Source organism: Ambystoma mexicanum, chromosome 2q (genome assembly GCF_040938575.1).
Source record: "Ambystoma mexicanum isolate Mex_15411 chromosome 2q, UKY_AmexF1_1, whole genome shotgun sequence".
Classification (NCBI taxonomy): Eukaryota; Metazoa; Chordata; class Amphibia; order Caudata; family Ambystomatidae; genus Ambystoma; species Ambystoma mexicanum.
In genome coordinates this window covers 184801973-184828995 of record NC_090924.1, presented here as the reverse complement: position 1 = coordinate 184828995, position 27023 = coordinate 184801973, and positions in this window count along the sequence as shown.

Sequence of the window (27023 nt, the reverse complement as noted above, 5' to 3'; positions counted from 1 at the left end):
GGTTGGAGCAACAAAGACGATGAGGAAAAAGAACAAGATTCGGGAAACTCCAATACCCGGCAAGCGTAGGGATCCACTTGTTGAGTGAAAAGAAGGAATCCGTACAGACCTCACATCCCTGTACTTTTGGTTAACCACAAAAAACTGTCAAAGATACATGCCTTGGAAGAATCCATTGATAGCGGCGCCGTGGGAAATTATATTGATCAAGATCTGGCTGCCTTCCTCTCCGACAAAAGCTGAAATCGGAAAACGTCACAGCAGTGGATGGTTCTCAGTTATCGTCTAGGCCAGTGACGCAGTATACCCAAAATGTCATGCTTATTTGTCAGGATGGTCATCAAGAAGACATTACCTTCAATCTCATTGGAGCTCCTGTCACAATCCTGGGTGGTTAATAGTATAACAGACTTCTGAATGTGACACTTCACTCGGAAGTCGGGAAACTGATGTAATATGGACTTTCCCCACAAGAGCACGGTCTGCAGGAATATAATTCACCTGACAGGCCAGGGGCATGAGTGAAAAGGCAGGAGCAACAACAACAGAGCTAGAGGAAAGAAAAATAACAATAGTTCAGAACAACAGTCGAATATACCAACCTTGGCAACAAGCACCCTCACCTTCCCACTCTTACCTGCTCTGTGAAAGAGAAGACCAGAAACCTACTTGGTGCCCAAGAAGTCAGTAAGGTGTTTGACAGTTAAAAAAATCCAGACAGTGCGTGTTTGACAGTCCACAATCCCAGAGAGTTTGTGCGGAAGCACCTAACCTGGACGGCACGAGGGCGCAAGCTAAAGCAAAGTTCCAAAAGAAATCCTCTGGAGATCAGCAGAGCATCCACAAAAAACCAAAGTATGAGTGACAAGTGGGGAAATCAGGAGAGCGTCTGAAGGGTCACCTGCTTTCCAAGGTCGGGGTCCTTACAATTCAGCAGAGCATCTAAGGTGTAATCAGTAATGAAAAAAATAACAAAAAATACCTCACGAGAAGTGACAGAAAAAGGGAGGTGTTAGGATGTTTGGATGTGGCAAGAAATACTTGTAGGAAGGTAAAGAGGTAAAGGTAAAAAGTGCACAGAAAGTAGTTGTCCGAGGTGTGTAAATTGCTTAGAAAGTAAGCGCTGACACATGAAACAAAAACTGGAATCCAGGTAACGTTACTACGGGGCAAAGCAAACAAGACAATCCATAAATGTAAAAGCCAGCGTCCGGTAACCAAGGGAATCAAGGGGTAATCAAATAATGCAGTAATCCGTAGTAGCAGGTAGGGTTAGAGCACCGGAATCACATTGCAGGAAAAAACAAGACAAAACGCCCTCGAAACTGGTAGTAACACAGTTAAGGAGCACCCGAGCCACGGTTCGGATTACTATAAATAGGTAATCTGCGTAATGATGCAGAAAACACATTTTGTGTGTGCCTCACGTGACTGTTGTTGACAGGACGTGTGTCATGAACCATCGGACGCATCCTTTCTGGACTTCCTGGTCCCTGACCCATAGGGGCTTGCACTCAGCAGTACTCCCAACATGGCCGCCAAACGCGGAACGCTGTTTACCAGTTTCTGCGCCGTACGCACTACGTTCTATAAAGTGGACACGCCTCCGTGGCCCTGCGCGTCTCAACGCTACCGCTTGCCGTGGCTAGACGTGTGCTGCCGTAGTTTGCTTTTGCTTATCCTTTGATTCCTGGTTCCCAGTCCCCCTAAATTCCTCCTCCTTCATTCCTCCTCTTTTTTATCCTCTATTGCATCCCGGATCTCCGTGCACTCGTTCCCTGAGTGCACTCTTCGCCGTTTCCTGGACTTTCCCCAGACATCTGAACATTCCCAGGAGATGGGACGCTGAACGCACGCTGGAACCCGAGGACCTACACACAGGGTTATACAAGAACCGAATTGTGCAAAAGAAGACTCCATCGAAGAACTCCAACAAACAACATAGACAGGTGAGAAGGGGGGACACCTGTGACAACGTGCTACAGGCGAGGCGTGTTGGGAAATGTGGTCCGATTAGGACCGCGGATCCTGTTACGCTGACAAAGGCGCCAGGGCAACCTCCAGATGACATGAGGTATGCCCAGACGCTTCCGCGGCCACACAGGGGCCCGAGGCATGACAGAATCCCCCCGCAAAGGTCACCGTCTCCTGGCATTTCACTAGCGTTCCAACCAGAAGACACGTAGGAGCCGAGGAGCATGCAAGTTGGAGGCCGGCTCCCAGGTCATGTCCTCAGGGCCATATCCCTTCCAATCTATCAGATAGGAACGCACCCTGCGTCACAGTCGGGTATTCGGAATAGCGCATACCTCATACTCGTCCTCCCCCTGCACCGAGAGTGGAGCTGGGACAACAGGAAGCCTGGTGCTGAGTACAAAAGGATGAAGTAGGGAGACATGGAAAACAGGATGCACTCGCCAATGGGACAAAATATCCAAACAAACAGCAGTGGGATTGAGACAGTGTAGAATTTTATAAGGACCCACATAACAGGGTAATAGCTTCCGCTTACCCCGAATGGTGAGGTGTTTCGTAGGGAGCCATACACGATCCCCACAGGCATATAAAGGAGCCGGCGCACACAGTTTTTCTGCCCGTTCCTTTGTTCGAGACTGTGCAGCCCGAAGATAACAAAGAACCGTGTTACGTATGGCAACAAGGGAATCCCTCACGGTCTTAGCAGCAGGAATATGGTCCAAGGAAGGGAGAACAGGTGGAAGAACCCTTGGATGCAAACCGTACAGGGCATAAAACGGGGAACAAACCACAGACGAGTGTCTGGAGTTGTTGTATGCAAATTTAGCAGTCCCCAAAACAGATAACCAATCTGATTGATGTTGTAGGCATAGGCAACGGAGGTACTGTTCCATGGTAGCATTTGTACGTTCGGTTTGTCCATCCGACTGCGGATGATAAACAGAGGACAGTCGAGCATCGATACCTAATACATTTGTTAACGCGTGCCCAAAACGCGACGTAAATTGTGAGCCATGGTCAGATATCATTACCGTAGGAAGCCCAAACAACTAAACCACCTGATCAAAAAACAGGGTTTCAATAGGGGGGCTGACGGTATACCAGGACACGGTATAAACCATGCCATTTTGGTGAACACATCAACTACCACAAGTATGGCCGACATACCCTTGACTACGGGAAGATCCACCACAAAGTCAAGATTAACCATATATCAAGGGTGCGGAGGTAAGGGCATGTTCATCAGAAGGCCCATGGGTTTCCCCGGTTGTCACTTACACTGGGTACATATGGCACACATGGAGACGTATAGGTCTGTTTCTTTTTTCATTCCAGGCCACCAACATCATCGGTGTAATAGTTCATATGTTTTAGTTTGACCGGGATGTGCTGCCAATCTGGAGTCATGCGACCATTCAAGAGCTATTCTCCTGGTCCTATTGTCCGTAAGATACAATAGTCCATGTATGTAAGGAAGACCCGAAACAAGCATAGCGCCCATACCATTAAGAGACGAGGCATGATCCCTGGCCCATTGTCGCACCATGTCCAAGAGAGATGGAGAAGCCAAACACATACATTCCACCAAACCAGAAGGCAGAATCAGCGTCGTCGGTTTCTGGGTGTGGAAATCGGTACCTTTATGGGATAAGGCATCAGTCTTCCTGTGCAGAGGGCCAGGGCGGTAGGTAACCGTGAAGTCAAACAAGGTGAAGAATAGGTGCCAACGTTTTTGCTGGGCATTGGTGCATTTTGTATGGGACAGGGCTTGGAGATTCCGATGATCAGTATATACCGTTACCGGGTGTCTCGCCCCCAAGAGGTGATGTTTCCACTCTTTAGACGCTGCTCGGATGGCTAGGAGTTCTCTGTCCATTATAGTATAATTGCGCTCCGCTGGTAACAGCTTCCGGAGTAATATGCTACCTGATGCAGCTGCTGTGTAGAGCGACAGATCTGTGAAAGGATAGCCCCCACTGTAATAGCAGAGGCATTAGCTTCCACAATAAAAGGGGGAGACAGATTGGGATGCTGCAGAACAGGGGCGGTAGTAAAGGCCTCTTTCAGGGCCACGAAAGCAGACTGCGTATCGGAATCCCAAAGAAACAGAACGTTAGGGCTGGTAAGGCGGGTAAGTGGGGCCACAATCTCAGAAAACGAGACTATGAATCTTCTGTAAAAGTTTGAAAAGCCCAAGAAGGACTGTAGTGCTTCACTGAGGTCAGGACAGGCCAATTCAACACCGCCTGGACTTTGGAAGCACACATGTGCACCCCTTTTGCAGATATTTGAAACCCTAAAAACTCAACCTCGGATGCGTGGAAGATGCATTTCTCTAATTTTGCGTATAAGGAGTGCTCACGGAGGCTTTGTAGAACAGAGCAGACCTGTTGAACATGTTGCTGTAGTTAGTTTGAAAAAAACAATATATCATCCAGATATATCACCACATAGCAGTTTAACATGTCTCTGAATATATCGTTGACAAAGTGCTGGAAAGTGGTTGGGGTGTTACAGAGCACAAAGGGCATAACGCAGTATTCATAAAGTCCAAATTTAGTCTTGAGCGCAGTTTTCCATTCGTCCCCACTTCGCATTCTTACCAGATTTTAAGCCCCTCTTAAATCGAGCTTAGTAAAAATGGTGGACAGGGTCAATTTGTCAAGCAGTTCCGATATAAGAGGCAGTGGGTACTGATTTTTAACAGTGACCTTGTTGGGGGCCCTGTAGTCCACACAGGGTCATAGGTCACCCTCTTTCTTTGGTACAAAGAAAATCGGGGAGGCCGCAGGGAACCGAGATGGTCGTATGTGTCTCAAACGCAAAGCGTTGTCCACATATTCTCGCAGATGGTCTTCCTCTTTTTGTGTCAAAGAATATACACAACCATGTGGGACGACTGCACCGGGTACCAAATCAATGGGGCAATCGTAACTTCAGTGGGGAGGGAGTTTTTTGGAAATCCCTTTGTTGAAAACATCAGAATATTCCCTATACACCGAAGGGAGTTCCGAGGTATTGTTTTGCAACGTGGCACTGATTGAAGGAACGTTATCAACCATTGCCAAACAAGGTGACAAAATCGGTACATCCTGAGGACGAAGACACTGCTGGCTGCAATATGCAGAAGAAAAATGTACCGTCTGCTGGACCCAGTCGATAGCAGGGTTATGGGTCTGTAGCCAAGATAGACCGAGTATGATCCCAAACTGGGGAGCAGAGATAAGATCAAACGCAATATATTCAGAATGGCCTTCTGGGGTAGACATCCGAAGAGGACCTGTTTGTTCTGTTACTTGGCCTGAAATTAGACGAGAGCCATCTACCGCATGTACTTCTTCAGGTCTCTCCTTGGCAAATATAGGTAACCCATGGCGTTGGCCAACTATACGTCCATGTAGTTACCGCTGGCACCTGAATCAATCATGACTAGGCTAGAGAAGGACACAGAACCTGGGGCTGTGAAACACATAGGAAGGGACATATGAGAGACAAAATGGTGCTCCTCCAAGCCGTCTATTAACTGACTCCTCCTGCAGGCCCGGGTTTAGGACAAGTCTTGGTGTTTCTTGCCGTTTTAACTGGTCTCTTGGGGCACACCCGAATGAAATGACCTGATTGGCCACAATAGAAGTATAGATTGTTGGCCATGCGTCTCTCCCGTTCAGCCTTGGTTAATGGGCCCCTGGTTGCCCCTATTTGCATAGGTTCCCCTTCTCCTGACAGAGCAGGAGTACTTGCCTCAGACCGGGATGAGGTGCGGAGATCAGGGATCCGGCGTTCACCACGTCTCTGCCGAAGCCGGCATCTACCTGTAAGACCAGGTCCAACAACTCTGGAAAACCTGATGGTACTGCTGGTACCACTGACAAAGCGTCTTTTAGTTCATCAGAGAGTCCTCTGTAGAAAACGGCCGCTTTCTTCTGTTCAGGCCACGTGGTCTCGGCCGCTAACTGGTTAAAGTGAGCGAGGTAGGTTAAGAGATCTGCCTTGCCCTGAGTAATGACAAGAAACTCAAGGTCAGAAGCCTGTGCCTTATGTCACATATCAAAAACAGCGTTCATGGCTTGGGTTAGCGCATCAAAGTCATACAGGGCTGTATCATTCGCTTCCAGCAGAGGATTAGTCCATGCCGATGCAGTCCCAACCAGTTGGGACAGAAAAAAATCTGCCTTAGTCATGGCATCCGGGAATGCTAATGGACGACAAAGGAAATGCACCCGGCATTGATTCACAAAGGTCTGGTAGGCCTTAGTGTCGCCCATATAGCGTTCCGGCGGAGCTAAAGGAAAAGGACCAGGCAAAACAACCAGGTTGGAGTAGGTGGTTGAGCTTGGGGTACTGGAGGATTTACGGCTGCTGCTGCACCACCAAATTCCTCATCGGGAGGTAGTGGTTGCACAAAGCTCTGTAACACGTCCATACACTGATGTAAGGTCGCATGGGCAGATGCCATGTCAGTGCACAGAGCATAGAAAGCCTGCATGAGCGCTGCCATTGGATCCGCTCCAGGATCCATGTTCGACAGGCATTTTAGGCTCCTTAATCTGTCACAATCCTGGGTGGTTAATAGTATAAAACACTTCTCAATGTGACACTGCATTCGGAAGTAGATATAATATGAACTTTCCCCACAAGAGCGCAGTCTGCAGGAATATAATTCACCTGACAGACCAGGGGCTTGAGTGAAAAGGCAGGAGCAGCAACAACAGAGCTAGAGGAAAGAACAATAACAATAGTTCAGAACAACAGTCGAATATACCAACCTTGGCAACACCCACCCTCACCTTCCCACTCCTACCTGCTCTGTGAAAGAGAAGGCCAGAAACCTACTTGGTGCCCAAGAAGTCAGTAAGGTGTTTGACAGTTCAAATAATCCAGAGATTGCGTATTTCACAGTCCACAATCCCAGAGAGTTTGTGCGGAAGCACCTAACCCGGACGGCACGAGGGCGGATGTTTGGATGTGGCAAGAAATACTTGTAGGAAGGTAAAGAGGTAAAGGTAAAAAGTGCACAGAAAGTAGTTGCCCGAGGTGTGTAAATTACTTAGAAAGTAAGCGCTGACACATGAAACAAAAACTGGAATCCAGGTAACGTTACTACGGGGCAAAGCAAACAAGACAATACATAAATGTGAAAGCCAGCGTCCGGTAACCAAGGGAATCAATCAGAGGGAGCCAGGCGTCGGAAATCAAGGAGAAATCAAAAAATGCAGTAATCCATAATAGCAGGCAGGGTCAGAGCACCAGAATCACGTTGCAGGAAAAAACAGAACAAAGCACACTCGAAACTGGTATTAACAAAGTTAAGGAACACCCGAGCCACGGTTTGGATCACTATAAATAGGTAATCCGCGTAAGGATGCGGAAAACACATTGTGCGCGCACCTCACACGTCTGTTGTTGACAGGACGTGCTACCGGCGAGGTGTGTTGGGAGATGTGCTCCAATTAGGAACGCGGATCCTGTTAAAGGCGCCAGGGCAACCTCCAGATGACATGAGGTATGCCCAGACATTGCCACGGCCGCACAGGGACCCGAGGTATGACAATTCCTCACTTCCAGTTATTAGGAATGCCTTGGCTGGAAACCCACAACCCAAGAATTGACTGCCGAAAATGAGTTCTGTCCTTTCCTCAAGAGTGTGCTAACACCTGTTACAAAAGAAATGTGGGCAACCTGAAACCAAAGACGAAAGTCATTCTGGGACTCACTAGTTCCGAACCACCTGAATATCTGGATTACCAGGCTGTTTTTCAGAAGGATCAAGTGAATATCCTGCCGCCACACAGGCCTTACGATTGCCAAATAGCTCTAGTTCCCGGAGCCCAGATCCCTTGTAGTCGGATTTATGCCCTAATGGAGCAGGAAAACGAGCATCTAAAAACTTAACTGGATCAGTACCTTGCTAATGGCTTTATCCGCCCGTCTAAGTGCTTTGCCTCCTTGGCTATCTTTTTCATACCTAAAAAAGAGGGCGATTTAAGAACTTGTATTGACTATAGAGCGCTTAACCCGATCGCGGTAAAAAACAGATATCCGCTGCCACTCATCCCTGAGCTTTTGGATCAGGTAAAGAATGCTCAAGTTTACACAAAACTGGATCTACGAGGAGCCTATCATCTTGTAAGAGTTAAAAAGGGGATGACTGGAAGACGGCTTTCCGTACTACGTATGATCTTTTCAAATACCAGGTTATGCCCTTCAGGTTATGTAATGCCCCGGCGGCATTCCAATTCTTATGAACAATGTGCTTCGTGAATTGTTGGACGTTTGCACACTTGTCTACATTGATGACATTCTCATTTACTCAGCTTCCAAGGAGGACCATGTCGGCCATGTACGAGCAGTATTGGAAAAAGCTTTGATAGAATCGGCTGTTTGCCAAGTTAGAAAAGTGTTTCTTCCACGTAACAGAAGATGTATTTTTGGGCTTTACGATCACACCACAAGGAGTACACATGGACACGCGCAAGTTGGATGCTATCTTTCAATGGCTATCACCAACATCCACTAAAGGAGTACACAGTGTGCTCTGATTCACCAATCTTTATCGTCGCTTTATTCCTAGGTTTCCGCAGATAGTACATCCAATTACCTCATTGCTGAGAAAAAACAAGAATTCCTTTGGTCTCCAGAAGCAGAGAAAGCCTTCCAGGAGCTGAAACTTGCTTTCACCACAGCACCAGTTCTTCGACACCCTCGACCGAACCTGCCATACTGTTACGCTCACCTGTTCTCTGTGGGGGTGTTGGGGCGCGGTTAGAGCCCTCCCTCGACTTGGTTCCCTTGGATCGACTCTCTCCCCAGCTTCTGCGGAACCAACTGTTCTGGATACTGGTATTGCCCCTGAGAGAAAATGAGAGGCAATGAGAATGGTGTGGTGGTGTCGTGAATCCCCTCGACCCTTTTGTGCCAAAACGAAGTGCGCAAGTGTTTTCCCATGCAAGTTCACCTGTTGTTTTGTAATGCTGAGCTCTCCGTCCTGCTTCTTGTAGCAGGGGCGCGTAGAGTGGACCTAGTTGCTTCACTGGTCCGTGAAAGTGGCGATCCAGACTGGCTGCAACCAACCATGTAGGAGGTAAGTCTTTCGGCAATGAATATTGTTTGTTTATTTTAACATCTTTTGCCATATTTGTAAATAGTAATTCTTGAAATGTCTTTTCTCTCTCCAATAGGTGTGAAGATGACTGATCAGAGTCACAGAGCGAGTCTGGGAATTCCCTTGAAGATGATGGAGCCCTCAAATTAGCTGGCAAGTTGGCCTTTAAGATAGATATCTAGACTCAGGTATGGAGCGCCCAAGCGTTAGGTATTTATGTGACTAACATGTTGTGTTCTTTTTCCCTTGCAGGAGAAGTCTAGTGGTGTCGAGTGGAGTCTGGTTGCTCGAAGGTCGATCCGCGGTTGCAGGATGGAGGTACCGTGAAGAGGAAGAAGAGAAGCAGAGCTCCCGTGTAGCTGCACGTTCGGATCAGGTGAGGAAAGGCTCGGAATCCGATAGCGATGGGAGACAGGTAAAATGCGCGCACAGTGATGGAGCGGCTGGAATCAGGTATGGTGCGCTTTCAGCGATGGAGAGGCTGGAATCGGGTAAAATGCGCCTTCCGCGATGGGGTTGCCGGATTCAGGTAAGGTGCGCCTTCAGCGATGGCGTAGCTGGTTCAGGTAAGTTGCGCCTTCAGCGATGGAGATGCTGGAATCAGGTAAGATGCGCCTTCAGCGATGGAGATGCTGGAATCAGGTAAGATGCGTCTTCAGCAATGGAGATACTGGAATTAAGCAGATGCATGACAAGATGAGGAACAGGTAAGGACAGTGGTAAGCGTTACGCTGCAGAAAGCAGAATAATGCAAAGCGGAGGCAAGTGGGTGGGTTGGCCTTAAATAGGCTGGCCCCGGCCCCTCCCATTGGGCCCGCCTTGTGGCTCCACCTTGCCACAACCAGAGATCCTTGCACATGCCTTCCAATGATTGTCTATGGTCATGCCCAGCCCTGATGCACGTGCCTCAGAAACAAAGTGTGCAAAGCACATTTTTACATGAGCCTGGTGCCAGAGGCACCAGGACTGGGCCATTTGGACCCTGGGTGTGAAGAAGGCCTGGGCCCTTGTCCAGTGGCCAGGACAGCACTCTCCTGCAAGGCCCCTCTCACAGGCGTTCTTCTCCCTGGTCCAGGTTTGGAGGAGTTGTTTCGGCGGAGAGGTGCATGGACAAATTCAACAGGTTCCCAAGTGCGATCTTGAGGTCCGTAACCCTCCCAGTCGATCAAGTAGTGCAGTTTTGATTGTACTATTTTAGAATCCATGATGTCTTTAACTTCGTACTCAGGTTCCCCTTCGAAAATTTCAGGCTCTGGTGGTTTTTTGACTCTAGTCTCTGGCTTCACAGGCTTCAGGAGGGAAACATGAAACACTGGATGAATTTGCATATTGGCGGGTAGATTTAGTTTTACAGCGGCCGGATTGATGATGGCCTTGATGGGATAAGGTCTGAGATAACTGGGACGAAAGATACGAGGTCCTTTTAAAGATATATTTCTGGCAGCCAACCATACTTTATCCGCAACTTGGTAATGTGGAGCTTCCCTTCTATATCTGTCAGCAAACTTCTTCTGTTGTTCCTTGGCTTTAGTTAGGTTCTTGGTTGCTTCCTTAAGAGTTTAAGTGATAGTCTAATGTAGAGAGGTGATTGACGGCATTTCCAGTTCATCAACCTGCTCGAAGGAGGACGTCTGGGGATATCGACCATTCATGATATATAATGAAGTTTGTCCAGTACTAGTGTGGATAGAGTTATTGTAGGCAAATTCAGTTAACCAAAGAATGTCCTTCCAGGATCCTTCTGTCTGCTGCAGCATGCATCTCAGGTACTGCTCAAGCGTCTGATTAGTCCTCTCAGTTTGACCATCAGTTTGGGGATGTTGACTGGTAGATAGGCAAAGGTCGATTCTCGCTATCTTACAGCAACTCCTCCAGAAGGCTGATACAAATTGCGTTCCTCGATCAGAAATCAGTACCGAAGGGAAACCATGTAATTTGATTATTTATTTTAGGAATACAGTTGCCAAAGTTCCAGCAGTGGAAAGTCCTTTTAGTGGAATAAAATGTGCCATCTTGGAGACTAAATCTACCACCACTAAAATGGTGTTGAAGCCATCGCAGGGGGGTAAATCTGTAATGAAGTCCATGGATAATGTATGCCAGGGGACTGGTGCTATGTCCAGTGGACGCAATAATCCTGCGGGACTTGACTTTTGGGATTTTTGGTGTGCGCCAACTCTGCAGGTTGTAATAAATTGGACCATGTCCTTTCGCCTGGTGGCCACCAATAGTTCTTCCTGATTTTGGCCCGTGTCTTAGTAATTCCAGGATGTCCCTCTACTAAAGACTTGTGGTAACTTGCTATAATCTTGCTTTGGGTTCCTTTGTCTTCAATGTATAACCTCCCTGGAAATAGAGTAAATTATCCTTGATGGAGTACTGGTCCCCCTTGTTCAACCATTCTTGTTGGGTGGTTTGGTCCATCTGAGACTGGAGGTCGACCTTCAAATCTTCCCAGCAGGTGGTTACTGCAACCTGGATTTGAATTCACTCTTCAGTAATGATGGGTACTGGTTCTGATGGTATAAATGTGTCTTTGTCCTCTCCCATTCATGACAGAACATCTACTTTTCCGTTACGCACTCCCGGTCTGTATGTGATCATAAAATCGTACTCCACAATGAAAAGAGCACAGCAAAGCTGACGTGAAGATTGGGCCTTGGCAGTTTTTAAATATTGCACATTACGGTGATCCGTGATAACGGTGACAGTGTGTCTGGCTCCCAAGAGGTAATGTCTCCAGGTTTTTAGGGCACCTTTGATTGCTAATAATTCTTTGTCAGTTGTGGCATAGTCCTTTTCCTGTGCTGTAAACTAACGGGACGCTATGGGATGTAACTGCCCCGTGTCCGGGTCCTTTTGCCATAATACCGCCCCCATGGCTATGCTGGAGGCATTGGTCTCAACTACATAGGGCAAATCAGGTCGAGGATGCCGAAGAACGGGTGCTGAAGTGAAAGCCAATTTTAATTCTTGGAAGTATTTTTTGGCGTCTTGGACCAAGAAAGCTTTTTATTCTTTCTTAGTAAAGAAGTGATAGGATGCCCAATTTGAGAAAATATCGGGATGAATCGCCGGTAGAAATTGGCAAACCCGAGTACGCTCCACACTCCCTTGATCGATGTCGGAGATGGCCACTGAAGTATAGCTTCCACTTTGCAAGTGTCCATGTGCACCCCTCTTGGGGTAAGCATGAAGCCCAAGAACTCGACTTCAGTGACATGGAAAAAACATTTTTCCAATTTGGCAAACAGCCAATGCTTACGGAGCTTTTCCAGAACGGCCCTTACATGGCCCACATGCTCTTCTTTGGATGTTGAATAGATGAGGATGTCGTCTATTTTAACAAGGACACAAATATCCAACAGTTCGTGGAGTACATAGTTCATAAAGAACTGGAATGCTGCTGGAGCGTTGCATAACCCAAAGGGCATGACCTGATACACGTAAAGTCCGTATTTGGTTCGGAATGCTGTCTTCCATTCGTCACCTTTTTTCACTCTTACCAAATGGTAAGCTCCACGTAGGTACAATTTTGTAGAGATTTGAGCATTCTTTACTTGGTCAAGTAGTTCGGGAATAAGTGGCAGAGGGTATCTATTCTTCACGGTAATCTGTTTTAATGCCCTATAATCTATACAAGTTCTGAGGCCCCCTTCCTTCTTTCGCATGAAGAAGAGAGCTGAGGAGGCTGGGAACTTGGACGGGCGTATGAACCCATTAGCTAGGTACTGATCTAGGTATGTTCTCAGGTGCTGGTTTTCTTGCTCAGTCAGAGCATAGATTCTGCTGCAGGGAATTTGTGCCCCTGGGACCAGATCAATTAGGCAGTCGTAAGTTCTGTGTGGGGGCAGGGTGTTAGCTTGTTCCTTTTGGAACAAGTCCAGAAAATCTTGGTATTCGGAAGGTAATGAACCAGAAATTCCTAGGATGGGTTTTGACTTGAGTTGTAGATTCCTCACGTCCCCATGGTAGCAGCTCTTTGCACATTCTTGAGAGAAGGTCAGCTTCCTTGTGCGCAAGTCAATCCCTGGGTTATGGGTTACAAGCCTTGGCATTCCTAGAATCATTTGGAACTGGGTGGGCCCTATAAGATCAAAAGAAATGCTTTCCCGATGACCATCTTGACATATCAGCATTACCTTCTCGGTGCGTTGAGTTACTGGCACAGAAGACAGATGAGAACCATCCACGGCAGTAACATTTTCCGAGTGTGGTTTTTGTTGAAGTGGAAGGCCTATCCGGGTGGCCAAATCCTGATTGATGTAATTTCCCAAAGCACCTCTGTCAATGTAGGCTTCTAGCGCATGTACTCTTGACGGTTGTTGGTGATGGGTTATTAATACTGATATGACCAGGTGTGAGGTCTGTACAACTTTCTTTATTCTGCTTGACAAGTGGACCCCTACACTTGCCGGATGTTTGAGTTTTCCGACTTCTGTTCCTTTTCTTCATTGCCGTTGTCTGTGGCACATACCAGCTTCTTCAGGGTTTGATAGGGCAATCTCGCAGAAAATGTCCAGCCTTACCTCAATATAAACAATGTTGTTGTCTCCTTTTTTCCCTCTCAGCCTTGGAAATAGGAGCTCATAATCCCCCAATTTGCATAGGTTCGGTGGTTTGATGGGTTCTGGTTTGATTGTCCTGAGGTCGCATGTAAACTGAACTCCCTCCAGCCCTGGTGTGGTCCATTTTTCGGTCTTGTAACTGCTGGTCCAATTGCACCGTCAGGTTGATATATTCTGCACAACACTCGGGCGGGTTGACCACTTGAGCAAGTACATCTTTTAATTCACCAAGTAGTCCTAGGTAAAAGAGCATGGTCTGTTTCTCCTCAGGCCAATTAGTCTGTGCTATGAGACGGCTGAAGGTGGCAATTTAAGTCAACAAGTCGTGACTTCCTTGTCTAAGAGACAGTAGTTTGTTATCTAATGCTTGTCCTTGGGTGTGCCTGGCAAACAATTTTTCGAATTCCCATTGGAATTCCCTAAAGTTCTGAAGTATTGGATCACCCTGGGTTACTAATGGTATGGACCAGTCACCTGCACAGGCTCCCAAATAGGAAAATACAAAGGCAACCTGTGCTCTTTCATTAGGGAAGGCTCCTGGTCGGCACAGAAAGTGGAGGCGGCACCGGTTCATGAATACCATGTATTTGTTTGGGTTGCCGAAGAAGCGTTTTGGTGGAGCCAGTGGGACTGCCCCTGGAAGTACCACTTGCACTGGTGGGGATGTGGTAAAGGAGTTGGTGCAATCCTGGGTAAAGGAACTTGTCCTGCGTGTGCCTGGAGCATTTGCCTTGCAAAATCATCAGTCCATTCTCGGGCTACAATAAAGTCTCTCCTCAAGGAATTAATCTCTTGTCTTGAGGCATGCACATCAGCCCGCAGCTCCCCCAGTAATTGGGCCAACTGGTCAGTTTAAAAGGTTTCCATAACGCCCAGGCAGAGATTCAGAGAGGCTTCGCGTTCTGTTATGCTCACCTGGTCTCTGCAGGGGTGTTGGGGCATGGTTGGAGCCTCCCTTGACTTGGGTCCCTTGGATCAGCTTTCTCCCCCAGCTGCTGTGGAACCAACTATTCTGGATACTGGTATTGCCCTGAGAGAAGATGAGAGGCAATGAGAATGGTGTGGTGGTGCTGTGAATCCCCTCGACTCTTTCGTGCCAAAATGAAGTACGCAAGCGTTTTCCCATGCAAGCTCACCTGTTGGTGCTCGTAGAGTGGACTTAGTTGCTTCACTGGTTTGTGAAAGTGGCGATCCAGACCTGCTGCGACCAACCACGTGGGAGGTAAGTATTTCGGCAATGAGTATTGTTTGTTAGTTTTAACATCTTTTTTCCGTGGTTGTAAATAGTAATTCTTGCAATGTCTTTTCTCTCTCCAATAAGTGTGAAGATGACTGATCAGAGTATCGGAGCGAGTCCGGGTATTCCCTTGAAGATGATGGAGCCCTCAAATTAACTGGTAAATTGGCCTATAAGATAGATCTCTAGACTCAGGTATGGAGCGCCCAAGCGTTAGGTATTTATGCGACTCCTAATCTGTTGTGTTCTTTTTCCCTTGCAAGAGAAGTCTGGCTGTGTCGAGCGGAGTCTGGTTGCTTGAAGGTCGATCCGCGGCTGCAGGATGGAAGTACCACAAAGAGGAAGAAGAGAAGCAGAGCTCCTGCATAGCTGGACGTCCGGATCAGGTGAGGAAAGGCTCCGGCTCCGATAGCGATGGGAGACAGGTAAGATGCGCGCACAGTGATGGAGTGGCTGGAATCAGGTAAGGTGCGCTTTCAGCGATGGAGAGGCTGGAATCGGGTAAAATGTGCCTTCCGCGATGGGGTTGCCGGATTCAGGTAAGGTGCACCTTCAGCGATGGCGCAGCTGGTTTAGGTAAGCTGCGCCTTCAGCGATAGAGATGCTGGAATCACGTAAAATGCGCCTTCAGTGATGGAGATGCTGGAATCAAGCAGATGCACGATGAGATGAGGAACAGTAAGGACAGCAGTAAGCGTTACGCTGCAGAAAGCAGAATAACGTGAAGAGGAGGTTTGTGGGCAGGTTAGCCTTAAATAGGCTGGCCCCGGCCCCTCCCTTTGGCCCTGCCTTGTGGCTCCACCTTGCCACTCCCAGAGATCCTTGCACGTGCCTTCCAATGATTGTCTAAGGCCGCGCCCGGCCCTGATGCATGTGCCTCAGGCACAAAGTGTGTGCAAAGCACACTTTTCCATGATCCTGGCGCCCGAAGCACCAGGACTGTATCCATTTGGACCCTGGGGGTGAAGAAGGGCTGGGCCCTTGTCCAGTGGCCATGACACATATGTGGTTGAAACAGATGCCTCCAACGTAGCCATGGGGGCAGTATTGTCACAAAGGGACCCTGAAACTGGACAATTACATCCCATAGCATCCTGGTCCCGTATGTTTTCTGCACCAGTGTTGAGCTATGTGATCACAGACAAAGAACTGTTAGCAAAATAAGGCAGCCTTCAAAGCATGGAGATGCTACCTTCTTGGAGCAAGACATACAGTCACTGTCGTCACAGATAACTGCAATCTGCAATACTTGAAGACTGCCAAAGCCCAATCCTCACGCCAACTTCAATGGGCTCTGTTCTTTGCAGAATGTGATTCTTTCATCACCTACAGACCCGGAGTAGACAATGGGAAAGCTGACGCTCTGTCACGCGTGAGTGAGGGCAAAGAAGCTTTTACCACGCCTGAACCCGTGGCCATCATTCCTGACGAACAAATCCAAAACAAGATCGCCGCAACCACTTGTCTGGACGACTTGAAAACCGATCTCCGAGGTCAGATGAATCAAGCAACACAACAGGAATGGCTATCTAGAGAAGACCAATACACCATTGAAAATGATCTACTGTACTTTCAAGGGGGATTATACATTCAGGACAAAAACTGCAAGATCAAATAATAACAAACTATCATGATTCATTGGTGGAAGGACATCCAGGGATTGCCAAGACACAAGCTAAAATACAAAAGAGTTATTGGTGGCCAACTTGGAGAAAAGACATTGCCCAATTTATCGTGACATGTGGTGTCTGTGCACAACATAAATCTCAAAAACTGAATCCAGCTGGTTTACTGCATCCATGGCACACATTGTCAATGGACTTTATCACAGATCTTCTTCCCTGCAATGGATATAACACCATCTTAGTTGTGGATTTGTTCTCCAAAATGGCCCATTTTATTCCTTGAAAGGACTCCCCACTGCTTCTGCCCTGGCCACCATGTTTTTGGAACAGATTGTCAGATTACACGGGTACCCATCAGTACTAATATCCGATCGAGGAACCCAGTTTGTCACGGCACTCTGGAGGAGATGCTGCAAGATAGCCAAAATTGACCTCCGGTTATCAACAAGTCACCATCCTCAAACCGATGGCCAAACCAAATGGACCAACCAGACCCTGGAGCAATATCTAAGGTATATGTTGCAACAAACTGATGAATCCTGGAAAGACATACTTTGGTTAACCGAATATGCCTACAACAATTTCATTCACACTAGCAGCGGACAGACTCCATTTTGCACGCTTCATGGTCGACATCTTTGAACATCCGCGTTTGATTCACTTGACAAATTGGAAACGCCAGCAGTGACAACCTTACATAAATCATCATTCAGATTCTTAAAGAAGCAGCTGAACATTTGACCAGAGATAAGGAAAAGCAGATAAAGTTTGCAGACCGACATCGAAGTGAAGCCCCATTTTATCAGGTCGGAGACAAGGTTTGGTAAGCCTCCAAAAACATTCCCCTGAAGGGACTACAGGCCTTCCATCCCCAGGACCTGGGGCCTTATCCAATCAAATCTGTGATAAACCCTGTTGCCATGAAATTGGAACTACCACCTAACATGTGAATCCATCCGATATTCCATGTTTCACTCCTGAAACCAATGAAACCAGGAACTCGGATTGAAGCACCACCCGAGCCCAACATCATAGAAGGAGAACCGGAATACAAGGTCAAGGCTATTCTGGATTCCAAGATAGTGCGATCTAAATTGTACTACCTAATAGACTGGAAGGGTTATGGACCTCAAGATCGTACTTGGGAACCCAGTGAATTTGTCCACGCTCCCCGACTGATCAAACAATTCAATAATTGCATCACGATAATCCCACCAAGCCAGGACCAGGAGAAAGAACACCCATGAGAGGGGCCTTGAGGTGGAGTTCTGTCATGGCCACCGGCCCGGAAACACAGACCCCACACCATCACCGGACGAGGGCAAGGGGTGACACAACGTTTAGTTGTCCCTTTGGGACAATACAGCATAGGAAGCCCAGCTGGACTCAGTCCTGGCGCCTTTGGCGCCAGGCTCATGAACAAATATAAAACTGACACACTCTATTTTGTGTAAAGTACTTTTGTTTCCCTGCAAGAAACTCCACGTGTGTTTATTTGGGTGTGGCCACTGGGGAAAGCTGAATTAAATGTGCAGCATCCTTTTGGAGTGGCAGGGTGGGGCCCATGAACCAAGGCGTATGGGCATGGCCAGAGCTAGGCTATTTAATCCCGCCCAGCCTTCATGCAAGCGATTCGCGTTATTCTGCACTGATGGCAGAATAACGCTCACCACCGCCTGAGCGCATCTTACCTTGTTTCCATTTACCAGCCTCAGCATCTTACCTTGATTTCCAGCTACCAGCCTCAGCATCTTACCTTCGTTGCCAGCTATCAGCCTCAGCATCTTACCTTTGTTTCCAGCTACCAGCCTCAGCACTTACCTTGGAACCTGCTTTCATTGGCATGCATCATCGTTGTCTCTGGCCTTCTTCATCCATCTCTAGACCTCCGGAAAGCAGAGCTCCAACCCCGACATCATGGTATGGCAGGGAATTCATCTGAAGACGGTGCCTGCAAGAGAAAAAAGATAAAGACAAGGTTAGAGTTCGCTTAAACATAACGTTTAAGGTTGCGGTTTTGACAAATCTTCATGCTTAACCTTAAATCAACACTCACCTTCTGTTGGAACATCGTGGACTGCATTCTATTCCATTTTGGCCTTGCTTCATCCACCGCAGCTACCACAGAGCCACATTTTGCCTGGTGGGAGAAAGCAGAGGAAAGAGATCATTAAAAGATACGGACAATAATCAGGAATCAACATCACAATATTAAAAGCCATAAGACACTTATCATCAGAAGGGGTTAAGCCACAGCTGGTCTGGGCTGCCACGTACAATGGGCAAGTGAAGGATCTCGGCCCATCAAGAAGCATCCCTGCAGTGAGAAGCAGGAAGGAGAGCTCATCATTAATCAACAGGTGAGACTATATGGGTCGGCGCATACTCAAAACACTTTGGGAAGAAGGGTTTGAGAGAGACAGCAGTCACATAGCCACATTCTCACAATCTCATATTTTCACGTAGGAGCAGTGTAACCAATTTTCACAGCCCGCAGCATATGTGCAGGGGAAGAAGTCAGACAAGGGTGATCCACTTCCAGGGAGGGCTGCAACCGTGCCCCAACGCCCCTGCAGATACTAGGTGAGCGTAACTTTGCTTTGAAATCTGTGTTGGGCTGACCATTCCATGATGGCCACCCATTTCGCGTGCACCAGAGTGGCCGGTCCTCATCTCAAGGCCCACTTCTAAGGCCCCTGTCTGCTCCCTGTCGGCTGCTGGTACGCTGTGTGAGGAACCCCTGCACCACTTCATGGGATCCCTAGGATGCCCTTCCCACACTGTGCAGAGGAGCCTGAACTTCTGTGTCTTCTTCGGTCCCTTCACCAGGATTTAGTGGCTTCTGTCTGTTACCTACCTCTCTCTATCCCTCCTGATCTTTAACCCCACACTATGTGACCTTATTGTGCCTTAGACCCCTGCTACTAGTGTGAATTAAGCCTGCTTGAACTGCTGTTACCAGCTCAAATTTAGCCTGTTCTCAGGTGCCGTTGCAAAGTCGAATTTAGCTTACCTGCAGTGCCTGTTGCTAATTCAATTTCAGCCTGTTTTCTAGTGCTGTGGCCACTCTGAATTTAGTTTGTTGTAAACTGCTGTCGTCAACTCGAATTTGTATTGCTCCCATTTGGCTGCACTGCTCGCTTATATCAAAAAATACTTGGTTGGCACTGTTACTGCACTCTGCCTCCCTTAACTTCATCCTCCTCCCTGCTCCCCACCCTCACTCTACCTCTCCCAGGGCACTTTCTATTTCACTTATTTTCACAAACTCCACCTATTTTTCACATCATGATCTGATGTAGCCCCTTACAACATAAGGTCAGACTTTCCTATTTTATGTACCTGGACATTGCCATTTGTAACTGCATGCCTTGATGTAGCCGCCTTGCAACATGAGCTCAGGCTTTCCCGTTTCATGTACCTGGACTTTACCATTTGTAACTGCATGCATTGATGTAGCCACTTTGCAACATGAGGTCAGGCTTTCCCATTTACAATTGGTTCAAGTATTACCTGGCAGCAAAACCAAATTCTACCCCCTCAAACTTCCCACAAAGTTTGTGTATAACAATGAAAATTTGAGATTAAGCTTCGGGGGAGTGTCTTGCGCTCTAGGTCAGTCCATTCAATGCGAGAAGTATTTCAAACAGACATGGCAAAAGTCCAAATCATGTTAGATTGAATATTGTCTAATCTCCAAAAAGGAAAACAGCCGACAAGTGTTTCGACCCATGGTCGTTGTCAAGGCTGTAAACATAGTATGTGAAACACAACACCATTGGTAACATTGTACATAAAAGTGAAAATTGTCATTAGATCATAGAATCATATATGTTGCAAAACCATGAAAAAAACATGAAAAAACAAATAAGTCATACCATATTTCATCATGTACCAGATCAGGATGTGATTGTTGGAGTCAGAGCAGGATGAAAATTTAATGCCAGGATAATAGAAAGAAAAATATAAAGTTGCCATAAGCAAATTGACAATTGTTGTCCTCTCATTGTGGTCAATATATACTAATATGTGGTCTTGAAAGTTCACCCTTAATACAAGAACATCCAACTTCTGAGGGTCTTGTAAGATATACCATCAATCAGTACCCGATATAACCAAAATTATTACAATGATTTGGAAAACAGAATTGTGTACCTATGTGTACTGAAATAATTAAAATGAAACCAACTCACCCTAAAGTTAGGTCCAATATCATTAAAGATTAATAGTTGGAAATTTCTCATGAAACCTCTTGGTCATTGAACGTGTTTCCAGAAGAAAAGATTATTGGTACTTCTGCAGTAAAAAAAAATATATATATATTCATCCATAATGGGCTGTTTAATGGCATGGACTGCAAAATTATCATACTTGAGTTGTTTTACCTTATTAAGCATTAATGATTATTAAGAAAACTGAATTTCAATGGACCATTTCTGGCATAAATGAAGTTAGATAGCCTGTGAGAAATATATAGATTGGTAAATGGTCAAATTGATATGGCCCTTTATTTTGAATCAAAACCAAAAAGATAATTTGTTTCTAATGTACGTGTGCGCAATACCCCATTTAGCAAAATTTAGTATAGTGCCCTGCATGAGTCCTACCTAAAATGTGAGGTTTTAAAGTCTGAATAGATAAAGATAACATTAGGATTAATGGCTTGAAATGTTTATGACCCCATTATATCCATAAACGGTACCCTGTTTCCCCAAAGGGTCCCATTCATTTAGAAAGAAACCATTAGAATAATATGTTTACAAAATTCTTTACCTTCATCATGGGGTAAATCCCGTGTAGCAGTCCCTGCTTGTTCTTTAGCAATGTTGTGGCCGCGATCGCGGCAAAATCGCCATAAAAATGGCACCTGTAACGTGATGACGTCACGTGTGCGCGTAACGTGTGACGTCATCAATGTAAACATATAATTACTGCCAGTACGCTCACAGCAATTGTCAAACTTTCACAGATAAGAATGGGCATATGGTCAAAATTAACCAATTTATCAATTGTCGCACAACTAATGTTGTGTATGCCATTATATGTGCCTGTGGCAAACTTTATGTAAAAAGCACAATTAGACAATAGAGAGTCCGGATCAGGGAACACTTATCTAATCTAAGAAATAATGACACTAAATCACCACTGGCCATTCACTGGCAAGAATGTCACCAAATGCATAATAGTAACGATATTCGTTTTGTTGGTCTAATGAAGGTTAAGTTAGGTAAAAGAGGAGGCAATGTTATGCTCAAACTGAGACAACAGGAGTGCAAACTGATATGTTTCTTGAGGTGCACTCAAGTTGTTTTGAATTGTGACCATGAAATGCATGTGTTTCTTTAATCCTATACAGGTTGGCTATGTAACCATCTTTTGAGTGGCTGTGCGGTACCATTCTTCAGTAACTCGACATTACACAATACATGGGCATAATTTTTCATAGCCTGATATATAGATGAATGAAATGATATGACCCCATTACTCGCGTAAACTTTATGCAAGGGAATCATTGTTTTCATTTACTAATAATGATATATATAGTCATTAAATATAGATCATTAGGTTGAGAATTAATCTCATGTTGTGCGTCTCATACTGTATGAGAAAATAATAATCACACCATGGAGCTTCTAATACACAATACACATGTAAATTCCCATAAAATATGGTGACTTATGTATATATGTATGTAACTGATATGCATCTCTTATTTAGGGCCCAATATACTTTACACACTAATAATTCATATTGATGCTGCTTATAATGCTTTTGGTCTAGGATAAGTTTATTGACATTAATTACAAGTTATTTTTAGTATGAACACGAAGGACACGGGTCAACCAAGCACAATGTGACAAGTGAAAACATTTTTTTATTTTAAAATATTTCCTAGCATCAGCACTATGCGCATCCAAGCATTTTATTGTAAAGACACCATTAATTGATATATAGAACGGGTCTGACACCAGTAATAGATGTTTCGCGCTGGGATGCGCGTCATCATGTGTACATTTATGACATCACACGTTACGCGCATGCGTGATGTCATCACGTTGCGGGCGACATTTTTATGGCGATTTTGCCGCGATGGCGGTCAAAACATTGCTAAAGAACAAGCAGGGACTGCTACATGGGATTTACCCCATGATGAAGGTAAAGAATTTTGTAAACATATTATTCTAATGGTTTCTTTCTAAATGAATGGGACCCTTTGGGGAAACAGGGTACCGTTTATGGATATAATGGGGTCATAAACATTTCAAGCCATTAATCCTAATGTTATCTTTATCTATTCAGACTTTAAAACCTCACATTTTAAGTAGGACTCATGCAGGGCACTATACTAAATTTTGCTAAATGCGGTATTGAGCACACGTACATTAGAAACAAATTATCTTTTTGGTTCTGATTCAAAATAAAGGGCCATGTCAATTTGACCATTTACCAATATATATATTTCTCACAGGCTATCTAACTTCATTTATGCCAGAAATGGTCCATTGAAATTCAGTTTTCTTAATAATCATCAATGCTTAATAAGGTAAAACAACTCAAGTATGATAATTTTGCAGTCCATGCCATTAAACAGCCCATTATAGATGAATATATATTTTTTTTTTTACTGCAGAAGTACCAATAATCTTTTCTTCTGGAAACACGTTCAATGACCAAGAGGTTTCATGAGAAATTTCCAACTATTAATCTTTAAGTATATTGGACCTAACTTTATGGTGAGTTGGTTTCATTTTAATTATTTCAGTACACATAGGATACACAATTCTGTTTTCCAAATCATTGTTATAATTTTGGTTATATCGGGTACTGATTGATGGTATATCTTACAAGTCCCTCAGAAGTTGAATGTTCTTGTATTAAGGGTGAACTTTGAAGACCACATATTCGTATATATTGATCACAATGAGAGGACAATTGTCAATTTGCTCATGGCAACTTTATATTTTTCTTTCTATTATCCTGGCATTAAATTTTCATCCTGCTCTGACTACAACATCACATCCTGACCTGGTACATGATGAAATATGGTATGGCTTATTTGTTTTTTCATGTTTTTTTCATGTTTTTTTCATGGTTTTGCAACATATATGATTCTACGATCTAATGACAATTTTCACTTTTATGTACAATGTCACCAATGGTGTTGTGTTTCACATACTATGTTTACAGCCTTGACAACGACCAGGGGTCGAAACACGTGTCGGCTGTTTTCCTTTTTGGAGATTAAACAATATTCAATCTAACATGATTTGGACTTTTGCCATGTCTGTTTGAAATATTTCTCGCATTGAATGGACTGACCTACAGTGCAAGACACTCCCCCGAAGCTTAATCTCAAATTTACATACTCAACTACATTGCTTTTCATGGAGGGCCACCAACACCACCATTTTACCAGATCCATGTTTTGTTCTGGCCACGCCAAGGGCACGGACATGGGGGTGCTGCTTCATGTTGGTGAACAGCCAAGTGATTGTCAGGGTGGGTTACCTGATGATAGATTATTTGGTTGAATTTCTGATTAATTAATTGTAGAATGGGGGTGTGACAGGTGTGGCATGGCATATGTGTTAATTAGTCTTGCCTTTTAGCTCAAGATGACAGCTGGTGACAAGAGGAAAGACCCCCACACATTATTTGGCTGGTGGCGATGGACCACGTGGTACGTGGGGGTTCTAAGCATAAGAGGGGGTCGAGGGGCATCTGGGAGAGGTAATGTCATTGTGCCACACAAGTACTGAAGAAGAGTGTGGTCGTCCCAATCGGACAGGGGTGTGCAACCGGCTACCAGTTGTCTTCTGCCATGGGTACCGGTGGAAAATCGTTTGGAGTTTTAAGTATGGATGGACGATCAACAGGCACCTCAATGACTTCAAGAGACAGTGCGGAGGAGAAAGCCTCTAGCTGATTGGTTAGAGCATTGCTTTACAAGTGGCAAGTTTGCAATTTTTTCAAAACCACATATTGACATGAAAATACTCAAATAGCTACAGAGCACTGTACTCTGGGATAAAAAATGTAAATGTTTGAGGGGTATCCTACTGGTGCAGAGCGGTAATGCGGGTCCTTGCTGGCTACTGCTGCGGGCCTAATGTGTGGGGCATGAAGATGGGTCCTATTTTGGTACAGTGGTCCAACAACTCCACAATACGAGAGAAGTCATAGGTGACAGGCATAAGGCGGGCTTGAGGGAGAAGCCCACACACTGTTCTGGCTGACCGGTAGGCCTTGGGCAGTATATTGGGGCACATTGCATTAAAATTAGTTTTGGGCTCAACAATTTGGGTCACTGAAGGGAGTAGTATTGTTGATTTATGTTAGGGTTCAAGGTGCGGCACAGAATAGTGAGGTGTCATGCCAGCTGTCCTCACCAGTCCGTGCAAGGGGGAACGGGATTGGGGGTCTGGTCAGTTTGCAGGGTCACCTATTTCCCTCGGGTCCGGTCCAAGACCATGGGAGTGATGGTCACAGCCAGTCCCTCACTCTCAAGGAGCAGTAGTAATTGTCTTTTATATAGCACCTTTTCCCATTTGTATGGCCCAACACACTTTGTGGTAGGAACGCCCTCAGGGACCAAAGTCCAAGTATGGAAACATTCGTAGAAAAGGCTTAGAGTGTGTGTGTCTATTTGGGCAAGTTTAGGAATTAGGTGGGCTGGCTAGGCCCCAGAAAGATACCCAAGAGGTCAGACTTGTGGATGGGTGCTGAAGTAGGTCACGACAGAGTGCTAGTGCAAGAAACTTGATATGTGACCAGCGAGGCCAAAAACTGTCATAGGTTGTCACTGTTTTGTAATGGCAGAGGTGTTGATGCAAGTCTGGTGTAAGGAGTGAAGCAGTTATGTGTCCAGCTACACTGAATTGTCATAGTCTCAGCTGCATTCTAATGTGTGTGGATGGATGGCCGTGCCTGTGGCAGTTGTTCACCAAAATGTTGAGTTCATATATACCTTAAGCTCAAGATGGAGCTTATTTTTGATCTTGTTGTGTGATCGATCATCTGTGTGAAAAAGACAGGTACCCTTGTATGCTCTACTAGGCACTATAAACAGGCTACCCTCAAAGTCCTCTAAGCGCAAATAGACCAGCTATAACATATCGTCTTCTAGACGTGACACACAGGCTGCCTTAAGATGTGCGGTCATAGGATTTTCTTGCACAATAGACAGGTTACCCTTATAGTCTCACTCTATGGGCCTCATTACGACCCCAGCGCTAAACCATGGTGCTATTAGCACCATGGTCCATGCCGGGGTCCGCCATGGTGAATGGCGGAATTACCGCCCCATTCCAAGGTTGGCGGGGCGGTAATTCTCCATTCACCATGGGCCCTTCCCCATTCCCATTTTTGTCCCATAGGGCTCAATGGGAATGGGGAAGGCGCTAAGTACGGTGCTGCAAATTGCGGCACTGTACTTAGCACCAAGGTCCCTTTGCGGCACCCTACTTTAACGCCTGCTAAAAGCAGGCGTTAAGGTCGGGTCCCGCAAAGGGAACTCGTAATCAGGCGTTAAGGGTTTAACGGCGCCGACACCTTTTACAGCGCCGTTAAACCCTTAACGCCAGGGTCGTAATGAGGCCCTATATCATCTAAGTTCCATAATAGGCTACCATCAGGCATCTTGCAGTATTAAGGATACCTGCATAGATCATTATGTGTAAGAATGGCTAACTTATAGATCTTCTAATTGCAATGGATAGGTTATCATCATATATGTTTTCGGGTGTAATAGATAGGTTAACATTGTAAGGTGCTGCCCAACGTGTCCACTCCCAGATCTATCCGGGTGCAGCACATGGCCCACCCTTCAATCTGTCTAACCTTCTCAGATCTTCTAAGTGCTATACATGTACTAAGCATCACAATCTCTTCTAGAACAGCCCCTGTACTAGTCTTTACAGTTCTAAATGTGCAATTGTCTTTAATGTAGTTGGTGCTTAGGTCATCACAGGCTGTGTTATTGCTAGATTGGAACAGGATATTCTGGCCTAATACAGCCTGTAGGTTCTAGGTCAAAGTTTCAAATGCAAAGGATCGAATTACCAAAGGGTCGAATCAAAAGGACCAAAAACCAAAGGGTCGAATTATTTTTGTATTTTTTTTAGGGGGCTCCTCCCCAAATCCCCTTTTTTTGTGGTAAAAACCACTTCTTTTCCAAAACGGAAACCCCAAAAAAAAATATTACAAAAAAAAAAAATGGACCCTATTCTTTTAGTTCAAATTGACTCGACCCTATGGCATTCGATCCTGTTTGGATTTGAACCTTTAACCGGACACCCAGCCTGTATGGTTAATAGACAGGTTTTGTCCTTGAATGTGGGATTCCAATTTCAAGAACATTTTGTGCGGTTTTTCAGCAATCCCCATAAAACTTTGACAGGAGCTGGGCTACCAGTATGGGTCCTCTAGGTGTGCAGATCAGGCAGGGTGTAACGGACGGGAAACCCGTGCATTTTTCGTGCCCTGGGTGGCTATCCTAATACATTTCTTTGGTA